The following is a 15,242-nucleotide window of genomic DNA, read 5'->3' on the forward strand; positions in this document are numbered from 1 at the left end:
CATCACTACAGCAGAAGGAGATTGAACAGGGGAGAAAGGATTGGTTGTTATGACTTCAGCTGACTTAAAAAAAGGTTATCCGGGCATAGAAAACCTGAACAAATTTTTTTCCAAAAAACAGCACCACTCCTGTCCTCAGGTTACGTTTGATATTACAACTTGGCTCCATTCACTTCAATGGAAATAAGTTGTAATATCACACAGCACTTGAGTTGTCTTTGGAAGAAAGTATCTGTTCTTCTTAGGGTACGTTCACACGGGCGGATTTATTTGAGGATTTCCGCCGCAGAACCCTATTGACTTCGATGGGGCTTGCAGCGGATTTTCCGCAGCGTGAATTCCGCCACGGAAAATCTGCTGCGGACAGCCTCGTCTGCATTTATCCCCCAGCCCCGTTACTGCCTGTCTCCTTGTCAGACTACAAACAGCAGACTGCTCTCCCTAGAGCGATACTGAATCCCTTGAGGTCCCGTTTACTGAGGAAGAGATAGCGCAGGCCATAGCCAGTTTACCCTCGGTCAAGATCCCAGGCGCTGACGGGTACACTGCCAAATTCTTCAAGTCCCTGAAAGATTACCTACTACCTATCCTAAAGTAGGACCTTTAATTGTATTTCCCTAGAGTTGGGTTACCCTTCCACCTCTCTTTGTGCTTCATTACCGTTATACCCAAAGAGGGTCGGGACCCAACCTTTGCGCTAGCTACCGCCCCATATCTCTCCTGAACACTGACACCAAGTTGTTTGCTAAATTGCTAGCGGACCGTCTGGCGACCGTCCTTGGGGCTCTCGTCCACCGCAATCAATCTGGCTTCCTTCGCTCAAAGGAGGCGCGTGACAATACTGTAGGGGCGTTCTCCATAGTGCACAAGGCCACTGTCTTTTGAAGATCCTTGATGCTTCTTTCACTCGATGCCGAATAGGCTTTTGATCGGGGGGACTGGAGGTTCATGGAGGCTTCGCTGGCCCAGATAGGCTTAGGCCCCTGAATGTTAGGACGGGTGGATGCCCTGTACTGTGACCCACAGGCACGAGTGAGAGTTAATGGCTCCCTCTCTTCCCCTATCCCCATCCGCAACGGCACATGTCAGGGCTGCCCGCTCTCCCCCATCCTCTATATGGAGATTCTTTTGTCCAACACTCAGATCCTAGCCCCTGATGGCCCAATGACGCCCATCCTAGGCAATCCTCTCTTTCCACCAGTAGTGAACTGTTCCTCCTTCCTGCGTATTTCCGATCCTCCCTCTTAGGGGCTTCCTGGATGGTACAGTACTCAGCCCTTATGAGGGCTTGGTGCCAGAGCACCTCTGTATGCCGGCCAGATACATGCAGTACCTTCAACTCATGTATCTTTACTCACGTCACTTTGTGGAGACCGCAGGCTGAAACCTGTGGCTTGCTAGGCCTCTTCTTCCATTTGAAGAGATGTGTGCTTCCCCCTCCCCGCCCATTAAGGCGGTATCTCAGATCTATGGCCTTCTCTTAGAGGAGGCTGCTCAGCATCCTCCTGCATTAGTGGCGGCCTGGGAGGAGGAACTGAGCGCCATTTTCGCTCCGGTGGATTGTTCCATGGCTTTCCTCATGTGCCCCAAATTGTCTTTCTCCAGCAGGGTGCTAGAAACGAACTATAAGATAATCTTCAGGTGGTACGGGGTGCCCGCAGTGTTGCAAAGGAATGTAACCGAATGTGTCTGACCAGTGCTGGTGCTGCGGGGGGGGGGGGGGGGTTGTCGGTGTGAGAGTTCTCGAGATACCATGTCCAACATTTCGTCGTGCCCGTCCCTTCTTTCTTTCTGGACAGTTGTGCTGCCGGTGTGTCCTACCCTAATGACCCGAAAGTGCTCCTATTGTCAATCCTGCCAGTGTACAGAAAATCCCCCTCTAGAGCTTTTGCCCATTTCCTCCTCATGACAGCAAGGACTGTAATACCTAGGCGTTGGAAGGATACACACCCTCCGACTGTCTCTGACTGGTATAAGGAGGTTCTTTCTTTGCCGCATGGAGGAGCTGACAACCATGGCTAGCTTTCCTTGAAACTCCACTCTACCGTACCGACTAGGCCTTTTTGCCATCTTCCTTTAAAAGAGACCTCTTCTCTGACCACAATGCTTGTTCAGCTACTGCGATAGATGGCAATCATTTCTATGGATGAGATGACTGGAGGAGCACAGGTTTGCTGTTTTGGTTTGTTATATTTCATTCTCTCCCCTTTCCCCTCCTCCCGATTCCTTTTCTCACCATTCTTTCTTCTCCCTTACCCCCTCTTCCAGCCCTCTCTTCTTCCCTCCCCACTTTTCCCCTCCTTCCTTTCCAGTGCTGTTCTTTTGCAGGCTTCTGTCCTGTGGCATGTACATCTTTTGCCGAAGTTGATACTTTTTCATGGTGTTGCACTAATGCTACTATATTTCTAGCATTGATCAGTAGATATTGCTCTTCTGACACCACAGTGACCACTTTGCCATATACCGTTGTTCTCTGCTTCATTGCGCACAGGGAGGAAGCTGAGTCATGGCAGAGTGGGGACACGGCCCCTCTAGAGCACAGAATGACAAACCAAGCACTGGATTTACTGTACCTATGTTTTGAATTTTCCTGGTTTTACCATAATAAAACTTTTCTTTGAATATTAAAAAGGAAAATCAGTATTTTTTTTTTACATTTACCATTCAGGATCATAAACATTATATTTAAAAAGTTTGGACAATTAACATGGTGATAAATATGTAAAAAATTATTATTATTTTTTTTTTTTGTAAAATGGGAAAATAAGGGTGATGTTATTTATTAGGGAAGAGGGTTTTATATAATTTTGCAAACTTCTTTTTATTTTACCCCTCTTTTGTCCCCATAGGGGACGTTTCTATGTAGTCATTAGTTAACATTTACTGTATAGTGCTATACCTATGGCACAACACTACACAGTGAGATCGGCGATCCAATGATATAGCCTGGTGTTTACTTTAGATGCCGTCTAAAGGGTTAAATGCCGGGAAGCAGCAGAATCGCTGCTGTCCATCATTATCAGTGAGTGTGTCTAATGATGGCTACTTACAGCTCTAAAGCAAGCACAGATCCTGTGCTCGCTTCAAATCCGCTTAAGGCATTAGGGCGTACAGGTATGCCCTTGCCCCTTAAAGAGTACCAGTCAACAAATAAAACTTTTAATAGTGTTTCTTGTGTAATTAGCAGACACTTTCCCATTCACCTGCTTTTAAAATTAACATAAATATGTTTAAAATGTAATAGAAAAAATGTCCACTAGGTGGCTCCTGTTCCCTGCCATAATTAATACAGCGAGTTTGGTCTCCTCCCGGCCTGGCAGGAGTCCACACTCAGGAAGTGTTCCTCTGCACTGAGCTTGATTGACAGCTGCACAAAGCCTCACTGAAAGCTGAAAAGAGCCTCACTGAAACATGCACAGAGCCTGAGGTCTTCTATTCATCAAAGCACTGCAACAATGTGAGGAAGTGGTCCCCCAGCAGGCTTCAGTGATGTCATGCCTGCTGGGAAACACCCACTTTCTCCTGCTGGGAGATTGCACGAGCAAGAACAGAATGATACAGAGCTTTTCAAAAGCTCAGAATTTTTTTTTTTTTTTTTTTAAGGGTGGAGGATTCTTAGGAACAGTTAGGGAACATAGCCTGAGTTAGTTTAGAAAAGTTTATTTGGTGACAGATACTTTTAAAGTTTCAGGACACAAGGGCGTACCTGTTCGCCCGATGTCCTGAAAGGGTTAAATGGGCACTGTCAGATTCAAAAACTTTATATGTTGTACATCTTGGCAAAATATTAACCTTTCTAATATCCTTCGTAAGAAAAATGTATTTCCTTTTTACAGAAATAATGGCTTAAAAAAAGGAAAAAACAAAAAACAAAAAAAAACGTGAATAGCCGATAACTTATACCAGAATATCGATATAAGTTATCGGCTATCGGCCTGAAAGGTCACAAATTATCGGAATCTGCCCTAAAAAAAAAAAAAAATCGAGATCGGTTGAGCGCTAGTACTGAGTAACATAACCCTTTTTTGTGGGATATGATAGGTATTCTTTAACCCCTTAAGGACCCAGCCATTTTACACCTTAGGACCCGGCCATTTTTTGAACATCTGACCACTGTCACTTTAAACATTAATAACTCTGGAATGCTTTTAGTTATCATTCTGATTCCGAGATTGTTTTTTCGTGACATATTCTACTTTAACATAGTGGTAAAATTTTGTGGTAACTTGCATCCTTTCTTGGTGAAAAATCCCAAAATTTTATGAAAAATTAAAAAATTTAGCATTTTTCTAACTTTGAAGCTCTCTGCTTGTAAGGAAAATGGATATTCCAAATATTTATTTTATTTTATTCACTTCATGTTTGCATCATAAAATTGGCGTGTTTTTACTTTTGGAAGACATCAGAGGGCTTCAAAGTTCAGCAGCAATTTTAAAATTTTCCACAAAATTTTCAAACTCACTATTTTTCAGGGACCAGTTCAGTTTTGAAGTGGATTTGAAGGGTCTTCATATTAGAAATACCCCACAAATGACCCCATTATAAAAACTGCACCCCCCAAAGTATTCAAAATGACAGTCAGCATTTTAACCCTTTAGGTATTTCACAGGAATAGCAGCAAAGTGAAGGAGAAAATTCACAATCTTCATTTTTTACACTCGCATTTTCTTGTAGACCCAATTTTTGAATTTTTACAAGGGATAAAAGGAAAAAATGTATACTTGTATTTGTAGCCCAATTTCTCTTGAGTAAGAACATACCTCATATGTCCATGTAAAGTGTTCGGCAGGCGCAGTAGAGGGCTCAGAAGCGAAGGAGCGACAAGGGGATTTTGGAGAGTACGTTTTTCAGAAATGGTTTTTGGGGGGCATGTTGCATTTCGGAAGCCCCTATGGTGCCAGAACAGCAGAAAAAAAAACACATGCCATACCATTTTGAAAACTAGACCCCTTGAGGAACGTAACAAGGAATAAAGTGAGCCTTAATACCCCACAGGTGTTTCACGACATGTAAAAAAAAATTAAAAATTTTCACAAAAATGTGTGTTTCCCCCAAAATTTCACATTTTTGCAAGGGTTAATAGCAGAAAATACCCCCCAAAATTTGTAACCCCATCTCTTCTGAGTATGGAGGTACCCCATAAGTTGACCTGAAGTGCACTACGGGCGAACTACAATGCTCAGAAGAGAAGGAGTCATATTTGGCTTTTTGAGAGCAAATTTTGCTCGGGGGGCATGTCGCATTTAGGAAGCCCCTATGGTGCCAGGACAGCAAAATAACCCCCCATGGCATACCATTTTGGAAACTAGACCCCTTGAGGAACTTAACAAGGGGTAAAGTGAGCATTTACCCCCCACTGGTGTCTGTCAGATCTTTGGAACAGTGGGCTGTACAAAATTTTTTATTTGCACAGCCCATTGTTCCAAAGATCTGTCACACACCAGTGGGGTGTAAATTCTCACTGCACCCCTCATTACATTCCGTGAGGGGTGTAGTTTCCGAAATGGGGTCACGTGTTTTTTTTTTTTTTTTTTTGCGTTTGTCAAAACCGCTGTAACAATCAGCCACCCCTGTGCAAATCACCTCAAATGTACATGGTGCACTCTCCCTTCTGGGCCTTGTTGTGCGCCCCCAGAACACTTTACTCCCACATATGGGGTATCTCCGTAGTCAGGAGAAACTGCATTACAAATTTTGGGGGGCTTTTTTCCCTTTTACCTCTTGTCAAAATGAAAAGTATAGGGCAACACCAGCGTGTTAGTGTAAATAAATTTTTTTTTTACACCAACATGCTGGTGTAGACCCCTACTTCCCCTTTTCATAAGGGGTGAAAGGAGAAAAAGACCCCCAAAATTTGTTAGGCAATTTCTCCCGAGTACGGCGATACCCCATATGTGACCCTAAACTGTTGCCTTGAAATACGAAAGGGCTCCGAAGTGAGAGCGCCATGCGCATTTGAGGCCTGAATTAGGGATTTGCATAGGGGTGGACATAGGGGTATTCTACGCCAGCGATTCCCAAACAGGGTGCCTCCAGCTGTTACAAAACTCCCAGCATGCTTGAACAGTCAACGGCTGTCCGGCAATACTGGGAGTTGTTGTTTTGCAACAGCTGGAGGCTCCATTTTGGAAACAGTGGCGTACCAGATGTTTTTCATTTTTATTGGGGAGGGGAGGGGGCTGTGTAGGGGTATGTGTATATGTAGTGTTTTTTTACTTTTTATTTAATTTTGTGTTAGTGTAGTGTAGTGTTTTTAGGGTACAGTCACACGGGCGGGGATTACAGCGAGTTCCCCGCTGCGAGTTTGAGCTGCCGCGCAAAATTTGCTGCATCGCAAACTTGCAGCCTGATACTCACTGTAAGCCCCCTGCCCATGTGAATGTACCCTGTACATTCACAGGGGGGGGGACCTCCAGCTGGTGCAAAACTACAACTCCCAGCATGCACAGTCTATCAGTGCATGCTGGCAGTTATAGTTTTGCAACAGCTGGAGGCACACTGGTTGGGAAACACTGAGTTAGGAAACAATGTTTCCCAACCAGTGTGGCTCCAGTTGTTGCAAAACCACAACTCCCAGCATGCCCAGGCAGCCGAAGGGCATATTGGGAGTAGTGGTTACGTAACAGCTGGAGGAGAACAGTTTGGGGACCACTGTGTAGTGGTGTCCAAGCTGCAGCCCTCCAGATGTTACAGAACTACAACTCCCAGCATGCCCGGACAGTAAGGGCATGCTGAGGATGTGTAGTTTTGCAACATCTGGAAGGGCACAGTGGTCTCCAAACTGTGGACCTCCAGATGTTGCAAAACTGCAACTCCCAGCATGCCCAGACGCCAAGGGCTGTCTGGGCATGCTGGGAGTTGTAGTTTACAGGGACCCATTACAGCAATGCATGTCGCTTTACGGCGACGTGCATTGCTGTAAAGGGCCCGACCGCGGCTGAAGATCAACTCACCTGTCCCCGCTGCCTTCATCGCTGGGATCTGGGTCTTCAGGGACGAGGTAAGTACCGGGGCCGGTCCCCAGCACTCCCCCGTCCCCCACCGCATCCTCCGGTCTTCCTCCCGTCCTCTCCGGACTTCAAGGGGCCGGGCAGGACGGGAGGAAGTAACCGCCCCCCCCCCCTGCGATTGGTCAGTTAACTAACCAACGGATCGCAGGGTATAGGAGGAGGTGGCCGGCTTGCCACCTCGCTCCTATACGTTAGCATGGTCCTGGCTGTCTGTGACAGCCGGGATCATGCAAAATTACCGGGCGGTCGGATCCCAGAGACCCGATCAGCCCAGTATCGCCGCAGATCGCAAGGGCGATTTCCCTTGCAATTTGCGGCGATCGCCGACATGGGGGGTCTACATGGCCCCCCTCGGCGTTTGCCCTGGATGCCTGCTGAAGCATTTCAGCAGGCATCCGCTTCCGATCTCTGCCCGGGGCGCGGCAGAGACCGGAGAAACACCAGGACGTTCTAGTACGTCCTGGGTCCTTAAGGGGTTAATTCTTTTAACCCTTTTAACCCCTTAAGGACAATGGACGTACTCCTACACCCCCATTTCAGAGTCCTTAAGGATCGAGGACGTATGAGTACGTCCTGTCCATTCCCGGCCCCCCGCCGCTAGCCGGAGGTGGGCCGGTGCCCGATACCTGCTGATATCGATCAGCAGGCATCGCGGCATATTGCCCAGGGGGGTCATGATGATCGCTGAATAATTCAGCCCAGCGATCTGCCACGGATTCCGGGTCAATCGGGTCTCCAGTGACCCGGAATTACTGGCTGATCGGGGCCGTCTCTGAAGGCCCCGAACAGCCATAGCCACCAAGGGTGAGGTGGCACTGGTGCCACCTCACGATCGCTGTGATTCGTCAGCGGGTGTCACTCCCGCAACCCTCTCCGCCCCTCTTCCGGAGGACGTGATCGGGTGCGGGAAGAGGACCCCGGCAGCTGGGGGCCCCGATCCCCGGCGTCCCTGTTGGGATCGGGGCCCCAGGAGCGGCGGCGGCAAGGGACTGACCCGAAGCGGCGTGGATCAGCAGTTGGACGTGAGTGACCGCCTCCTGCTGTTGCTTAGCAACAGCTCCCAGCATGCAAAAAGGGCATGCTGGGAGCTGTATTTATGCAACAGCAGGAGGCAGACCACCACAAATCCCAGGATTCCCTTATGGGCATACTGGGACTTATAGTTTTGCAACAGCTGGAGGCACATTTTTTCTATGGAAAAGTGTACCTTCAGCTGTTGTATAACTACAACTCCCAGCTTGCACAATCAGCTAAAGTGCATGCTGGGAGTTGTAGTGGTGCATCTGCTGGTTTCATAACTACAACTCCCAGCATGCCCGTTGGCTGTCGGTGACTGCTGAGAGTTATAGTTTTGCAACAGCTGAAGGCACACTGGTTGTGCAACACTGAGTTAAGTAGCATACCAGTGTGTCTCCAGCTGCTGCATAGCTACAATCCCCAGCCAAAGTAGTATGCCTCCAGCTGTTGCATAACTACAAGTCCCAGCATGCCCTTCCACTGTCCGTACATGCTGGGGGTTGTAGCTTTTGCAACAGCTGAAGGCACACAGGTTGCAAAACACAGAGTTTGTTACCAAACTCTGTGTTTCACAACTAGTGTGCCTTCCTTATGCTGACCACAATTCATGGTAACGGCAACTCACCTGTCCCTGTGCGAGGTACCACAACAACGGTCCTCAAGCCCGATTGTATTCTGGACTACAATTGGTATATGAGGGAAGTTGAGCTCTTTGATCAAATCCTCAAACCATACAACACCATGCGCAAAACACGGGTAGGGTAAAAAAAAAGTTGCGGTCTACTTGGTACAGGTTGCCATGTACAACTCTTTTGTACTGTCCCAGCACACTGGCAACACAGGGACATACCTTCAGTTCCAAGAAGAAGTCCTAAAGGCCCTGATCTTTGGCGACCGGAAAAGTGCAGGCCGGAGTTCCCAAGTGCCCCATACTGGAAAGAAGAAACGATCCCAGAAAAAATGCAGAGTGTGTCAAAAAAGGGGGATTCGGAAGGACACCACAACTCAATGTGACACCTGCCCCAATCATCTGGGCCTCTGCATTAAAACTGTTTCAGGGAGTATCACACTTCCATGCAGTACTAAAATTTTCCCTTTTCATTTTTATTTCCCATAATTTGACCCCAATTTACCAAGTCCAGAGTACATTCCAAGTTTTAACCCCATAAACCACTAGATTGCACAAAAAAAGTTTGATTTAAAAAAAAAAATAATAATAATACCTCTGGGGGTCACTTTTTTTTTTATGCGCAGCGCTCTCTCTCCACCTGAGCGGGGTGGACATTTGAGGCAACAGGTTAGGGACGGCCACAAACCTCACATTCCCAGAATGATGATTCAGAGCATAGGGTTCGGGTAGGGCATATTTTTTAGTTTTGACTATGCTCTGGGTCATCATTCTAGGAACATAACCTGTTTTATGATTTTATGTCCCACTGTGCCCCATTTTGGTAATTTACCTCATGTAATGCTCCTTGAGGGGGGGGGGGGTGTCCCGCTGTTCTGGCTCCATAGGCAGCTATGTAGAAGCTCAAGGCACCTGACTGCGCTACTGCTCTTCAGTGATCTGTGTGCACCCGCAGAGTTGTTTACGCCCAGATATGAGGTATGTCCTTACTCCAAAGAAATGTACTTACAAATTTATGGTGACATTTTCTCCTGTTACCACTTGTGAAGATTAAAAATTTGGGGTAGCCCCAGCGTTTTAGCGTAAAAGAATCAAATTTTTCCTTTTCACATCCCACTTTAATGAACATTTATCAAACACCTGTGTGATGTTAAGGATCACTGTACCCCTTGTTACATGTCTTGAGGGGTGTAGTTTCCAAAATAGTATGCCATGTGTTTTTTTGCTGTACTGTCACCATAGGGGCTTCCTAAATGAGACATGCCCACCCATTTCAGCAAAGTTTGCAAATGTGACTCCTCCTCTTCTGAGCATTGTAGTGCGCATGCAGTGCACTTGACGTCCACATATGGGGTATTTCCATTCTCAGAAGAGATGGGGTTACAAATTTTGGGGGGAATTTTCTCCTATTACCCCTTGTAAAATTGTAAAATTTGGGGGGAAACCAGCATTTTTGTGAAAAAAATAAATAAAATAATTTACACATCCCATTTTAACGAAAAAAGCCGTCAAACACCTGTGGGGTGTTTAGGCTCACTGTACCACCCCTTGTTACATTCCTTGAGGGGTGGTTTCCAAAATAGTATGCCATGTAGGGTTTCTTTTGTTGCTGTTCTGGCACCATAGGGGCTTCCTAAATGTGACATGCCCCCCAAAAACCATTTCAGAAAAACTCACTCTCCAAAATCCCACTGTCGCTCCTTCCCTTCTGAGCCTTGTAGTGCACCCACAGAGCACTTGACATACACATATGAGGTATTTCCTTACTCGGGAGAAATTGGGTTACAAATTTTAGGAAGATTTCTCTCCTTTTACCCCTTATAAAAATTCAAAAACTGGGTCTACAAGAACATGCAAGTGTAAAAAATGAAGATTTTGAATTTTCTCCTTCAATTTGCTGCTATTCCTGTGAAACACCTAAAAGGGTTAAACTTTTTGAATGTCATTTTGAATACTTTGAGGGGTACAGTTTTTATAATGGTGTCATTTATGGGGTATTTCTAATATGAAGGCTCTTTAAATCCACTTCAAAACTGAACTGGTCCCTGAAAAATTTAGATTTTGAAAATTTGGTGAAAATTTTTTCAATTGCTGCTGAACTTAGTCTTCCAAAAGTAAAAAACATGTCAACTTTATGATGGAAACATAAAGTGGACCTATTGTATATGTGAATCAATATAGAATTTATTTGGAATATCCATTTTCCTTATAAGCAGAGAGCTTCAAAGTAAAAAAAATTACACATTTTCAATTTTTTCTTCAAATTTTTGAATTTTTCACCAAGAAATGATGCAAGTATCGATGAAATTTTACCACTAACAAAGTAGACTATGTCACGAAAAAACAATTTTGGAATCAGAATGAAAGGTAAAAGCATCCCAGAGTTGTTAATGCTTAAAGTGACAGAAGTCCGATGTGCAAAAAATGGCCGGGTCCTTAAGATGAAAATGGTCTAGGTCCGTAAGGGGTTAATGAGTCTTAACCGTCTCGGCATTGGGCAGGCAGGACTACATGACTGATCACTGGAACTTTCATGCAGCCCTTTCTTCTGTCATTTTACTATTGCCCAAGGATACTCGCAGCCATCAAATGATGAATTTTAAACTTGTCAAAACCCAGCTATAACCCATTGAAAAAGTGTTTGCTTCGTTGGCTGATTCCTGGCACTATAAAAAAGGTCGACTATTGGCCTGCTTGGCTGATAATCAACCGTTTAACAGGGTGAAAAGCTTCTTTATATACTTGTGACCAGCACAGTATGCAAAGTATCTGTTCTGCAAAAGTGAGCAAACCATATGTCTAGTGCCGCCTATTTATAGTGATCCTAAGTCAATGTCTGACCCATAGAAAGCATTGAAAACAGACACCCAACTATGTTTCCCCCCCCCCCCTATCAGTACAGAGTAGGGTACTAATTGGCTGGATGAGGGGCTTCTGAAGAAGCTCTTGGAGGGTACTGTTTCTCATGGTAGATGTTCTGTTACAGGAAATGCTACATTCCAAAACGTATGATATTTTACAATCTGTAATTGCTAATCTGGGTTGTACTGAAAGGAGCATTTGTATACATACAAATAAATGTGACTTCCAAGAAACAGTTCTTAGTCAAACAGAAAAAAAAATGTATGTATTGGTAAATGCTGACCACATGACAAAGTTTAACATTTGGTTGAAGAAATATGGCAAAGCCTACATAAAGGAATAAAAAGTCAGTCTGATCAAACAACCCAAATGGTGGGCATGTGTAGATGGCTACAGCCTCAAATCCCACATGCAAACTAGACATAAATAGAGACCAACTGTATTATCAGCAAAAACAAACAGATTGCAACATCATATAAAAAAGTGTCACAAACATTTACAACCAAACTATTTATTAATAAATAAGAAGTCCACGTTGCATTGTGTGTCAGTGAAGTAAACTGGGACTTTTGAGAGGAGAGGAGGCGACCAGTTAAGATAATGGTCTGATTTATAGGTTGTTAAATCTACATGCAGCGATTACAATTTGTAATGTGATTATTTTATACCAAGCCAAACACTATACATCCACCCAGAGAGCCGAATGAGTGAAAACACATTTTAAGAAGGACAAACTATGTTTAAACTTGGGACAACCTATTAAGATTGTGGACGGATGCCCTTGGCAGTATGTAATGGGAAACCTGACAAGCCAAAAAAGAACTGTGTTACTGAAAAGATGCCCATCCCTATGAATGATCTTGCGAGTTTTAATGTATCTTAAATAAATAAATATATATATATATATATATATATATATATATATATATATATATATACACATATATACATATATACACATACACACGGTATATGCAAAGTTGGCCAATGATCAATGATGCCAAATTCAGCAGGACCAATTATCCTACACAAATGGGAATGTGCCAACTCTCCTAACAGATTAGGTTGGAGGAAAAAGGGGTGTTGAGTTTTTATGCCATATACCGGATAGTAGCTTACTCCATTATCCGTAATGAAAAAACATGCCGAGCTGAGCCGACGTGTATGGAAGGGGAAAGAAGAAATGGCTGAATAGCAACCTTGACACACCCCACTATAGTCACTAAAGTCAGGATCCCTTAGGCTGCATTCACACTGCGGTTGGAGCATATGGCTACCGGATCCGGCTGGGGGAGGGGAAAACCATGCTCTCCCGTATCCCAGTCGGAACAGCGCCGAACTCCACTGACTTTACAAAACCGAATATGGGGCAAAAATGTGCTGACCGGAGTCACTGTTTGACTCCTTGTTTGGCTCATTAAAATCAATAGAGTTCGGCGCCGGTCTGGCTGGGGTACAGGAGCGCACGGTTTTCCCCTCCCCAGCCGGGACCAGCAGCCGTACGCTGCAACTGCAGTGTGAATGCAGCCTTATTATGGTAGTGGCTACAACATAAATGGATGCATTACACTTTGTATGTGCAATACACATGCAAAATATATGTCATACTCTTATAATTCATTCACCCATCAACTCAAAAGGAATCTGTATGTGGTTTCATGATGTCCAAATCATTGGTGGCAAGAGACAGAGACATGCTTTGTTAAGAAAGACCACTATGATTTGAAAAGTTTTGGTGATAAATAATAGATTTCAAACCCTCCAGGATCGGAGTAACTAATCATCGGGGTGCTCTCAGAGATTGACAGGTCATTTTGTGTGAGTGTAAAGGGAGGGACCTGTCAATACAAGTTAACACCTATACCACCCCCCCCCCCCCCCCCCCCCCCCCCCCCCCAAGTTATCTTGTTTAAGGCAGGTTTAAAACCTATGGTTTCTCCTAAATGCAATTGTACTTATTTTCTTAATGGAGCCCGTCTCGGTTTCATGCAGGTTCATTTGGGCAGCATAAAACATCTGACAAGCAGGTTATACAGGTAGGTGTCCAAAATCAAAAACTATCCATAATAAAATAAAATAAAAGCTTTGGAGTTGTACATATGTTTACATGACAAATAATGTGAACAGAGCCTAAATGCCAGTTCTTAAAGTAACTTATCATAGATATCAAACCAATAATCACACTTAACCATTGATACACTACACACTAGTCCATGTAAAAATAGGGAGATCACCAAAGGACAAAACTAAGAAATGACAAAGATAAATGAGTTAAATTACCTCTCGGGTAAACGCTGTAAAGCTTCAATTAAGACATTTTGTGTCCAAGAAGTTGATTTGGCTCATTCTGGAGCAGCTGCTGATGTAATTATAGAAGTCCCTTCATAAGGCACTGAATAACACTCCACACTCCAAAGATTTCACTACTACAGATTAAAGGAGGTCACCACATGAACTAAAAGAGATATAAATAACTGGACCAGGACTATGATTAAAGGAAATATTCTCTCAGATTTGGGGGACATTTGTCATTGTTGCTTTGGTATGAGTTCTGTAGTCTTTTTTTTTTTTTTTTTTTGGGCTTTAATTTTGTTTGTGTGTGACATATTTATGATACTATCACAGGAAGTTGATAAATTTGGCTCACATAAGTAAAAAAAAAAAAAAAGACAGTACAGTATATGCTCGAGTATAAGCCGAGGCCCCCAATTTTACCCCAAAAACCCAGGATAAGTTATTGACTCGACTATAAGCCTAGGGTGGGAAATACATCATCCCCCCATGTAATCATCCAGATCCCCGTCATCATCCCCCCCCTTTCATCATCACTGTCTGTCAATCCCTTCATCAGTTGTCTTCAACCTGCGGACCTCCAGATGTTGCAAAACTACAACTCCCAGCATGCCCGTACAGCCATCGACTGTCCAGGCATGCTGAGAGTTGTAGCTTTGAAACCTCTGGAGGTCCGCAGGTTGAAGACCACTGCAGCCTTCGTCATCATCTAGCTCCACCCCCGCCCCCCCCTTTTGGTTTTGTACTCACCTCCCCTCGGCGGGAAGTTAGGGTGAGCTGGTCCGGCCCATCTATGCTGCAGGGACCGTCCGGTGTGGAGGATTAGTCGTTGTGGGCTGTCCATTTTCACCGGGGGGGCCTCTTCTCTGCGATTCTGGTCCGGCCCCGGACTAGTGACGTTGCCTTGACGACGACGCACAGGGACGTTGCACATGAACGACCCTGTGTGTCGTCGTCAAGGCAACGTCACTAGACCGAGGCCGGCCCCGAATCGCGGAGAAGAGGCCCCCCGGTGAAAATGGACAGCGGGACTAATCCTCCCCACCGGACGGTCCCTGCAGCATAGATGGCCCGGACCAGCTCACCCTAACTTCCCACCGAGGGGAGGGGAGTACAAAACAAAAGGGGGGGCTGGATGATGACGAAGGCCGCAGTGGTCTTCAACCTGCGGACCTCCAGAGGTTTCAAAACTACAACACCCAGCATGCCCGGACAGCCGATTGCTGTCCGGGCATGCTGGGAGTTGTAGTTTTGCAACATCTGGAGGTCCGCAGGTTGAAGACCACTGATGAAGGGATTGTTCACTTCGAGTATAAGCCGAGGGGGGCGTCTTCAGCACGAAAAATCGTGCTGAAAAACTCTGCTTATACTCGAGTATATACGGTAAATCACTTTTGGAATAGCTTTTTTTAGCACACAAAAGCAAAAAAAAT

The 15,242-nt window shown here is 45.0% G+C and overlaps 1 protein-coding gene across 4 annotated transcripts in view; it reads right to left on the reverse strand.

The window, feature by feature from the left end:
* The window catches only part of SMG6 (SMG6 nonsense mediated mRNA decay factor), a 260,985-nt gene that overhangs the window by 137,743 nt on the left and 108,000 nt on the right, over window positions 1-15,242 (reverse strand). The gene's annotated exons all lie outside the window — the stretch shown is intronic.

This window comes from Hyla sarda, chromosome 2, assembly GCF_029499605.1.
Source record: "Hyla sarda isolate aHylSar1 chromosome 2, aHylSar1.hap1, whole genome shotgun sequence".
In the NCBI taxonomy this organism is placed as follows: domain Eukaryota; kingdom Metazoa; phylum Chordata; class Amphibia; order Anura; family Hylidae; genus Hyla; species Hyla sarda.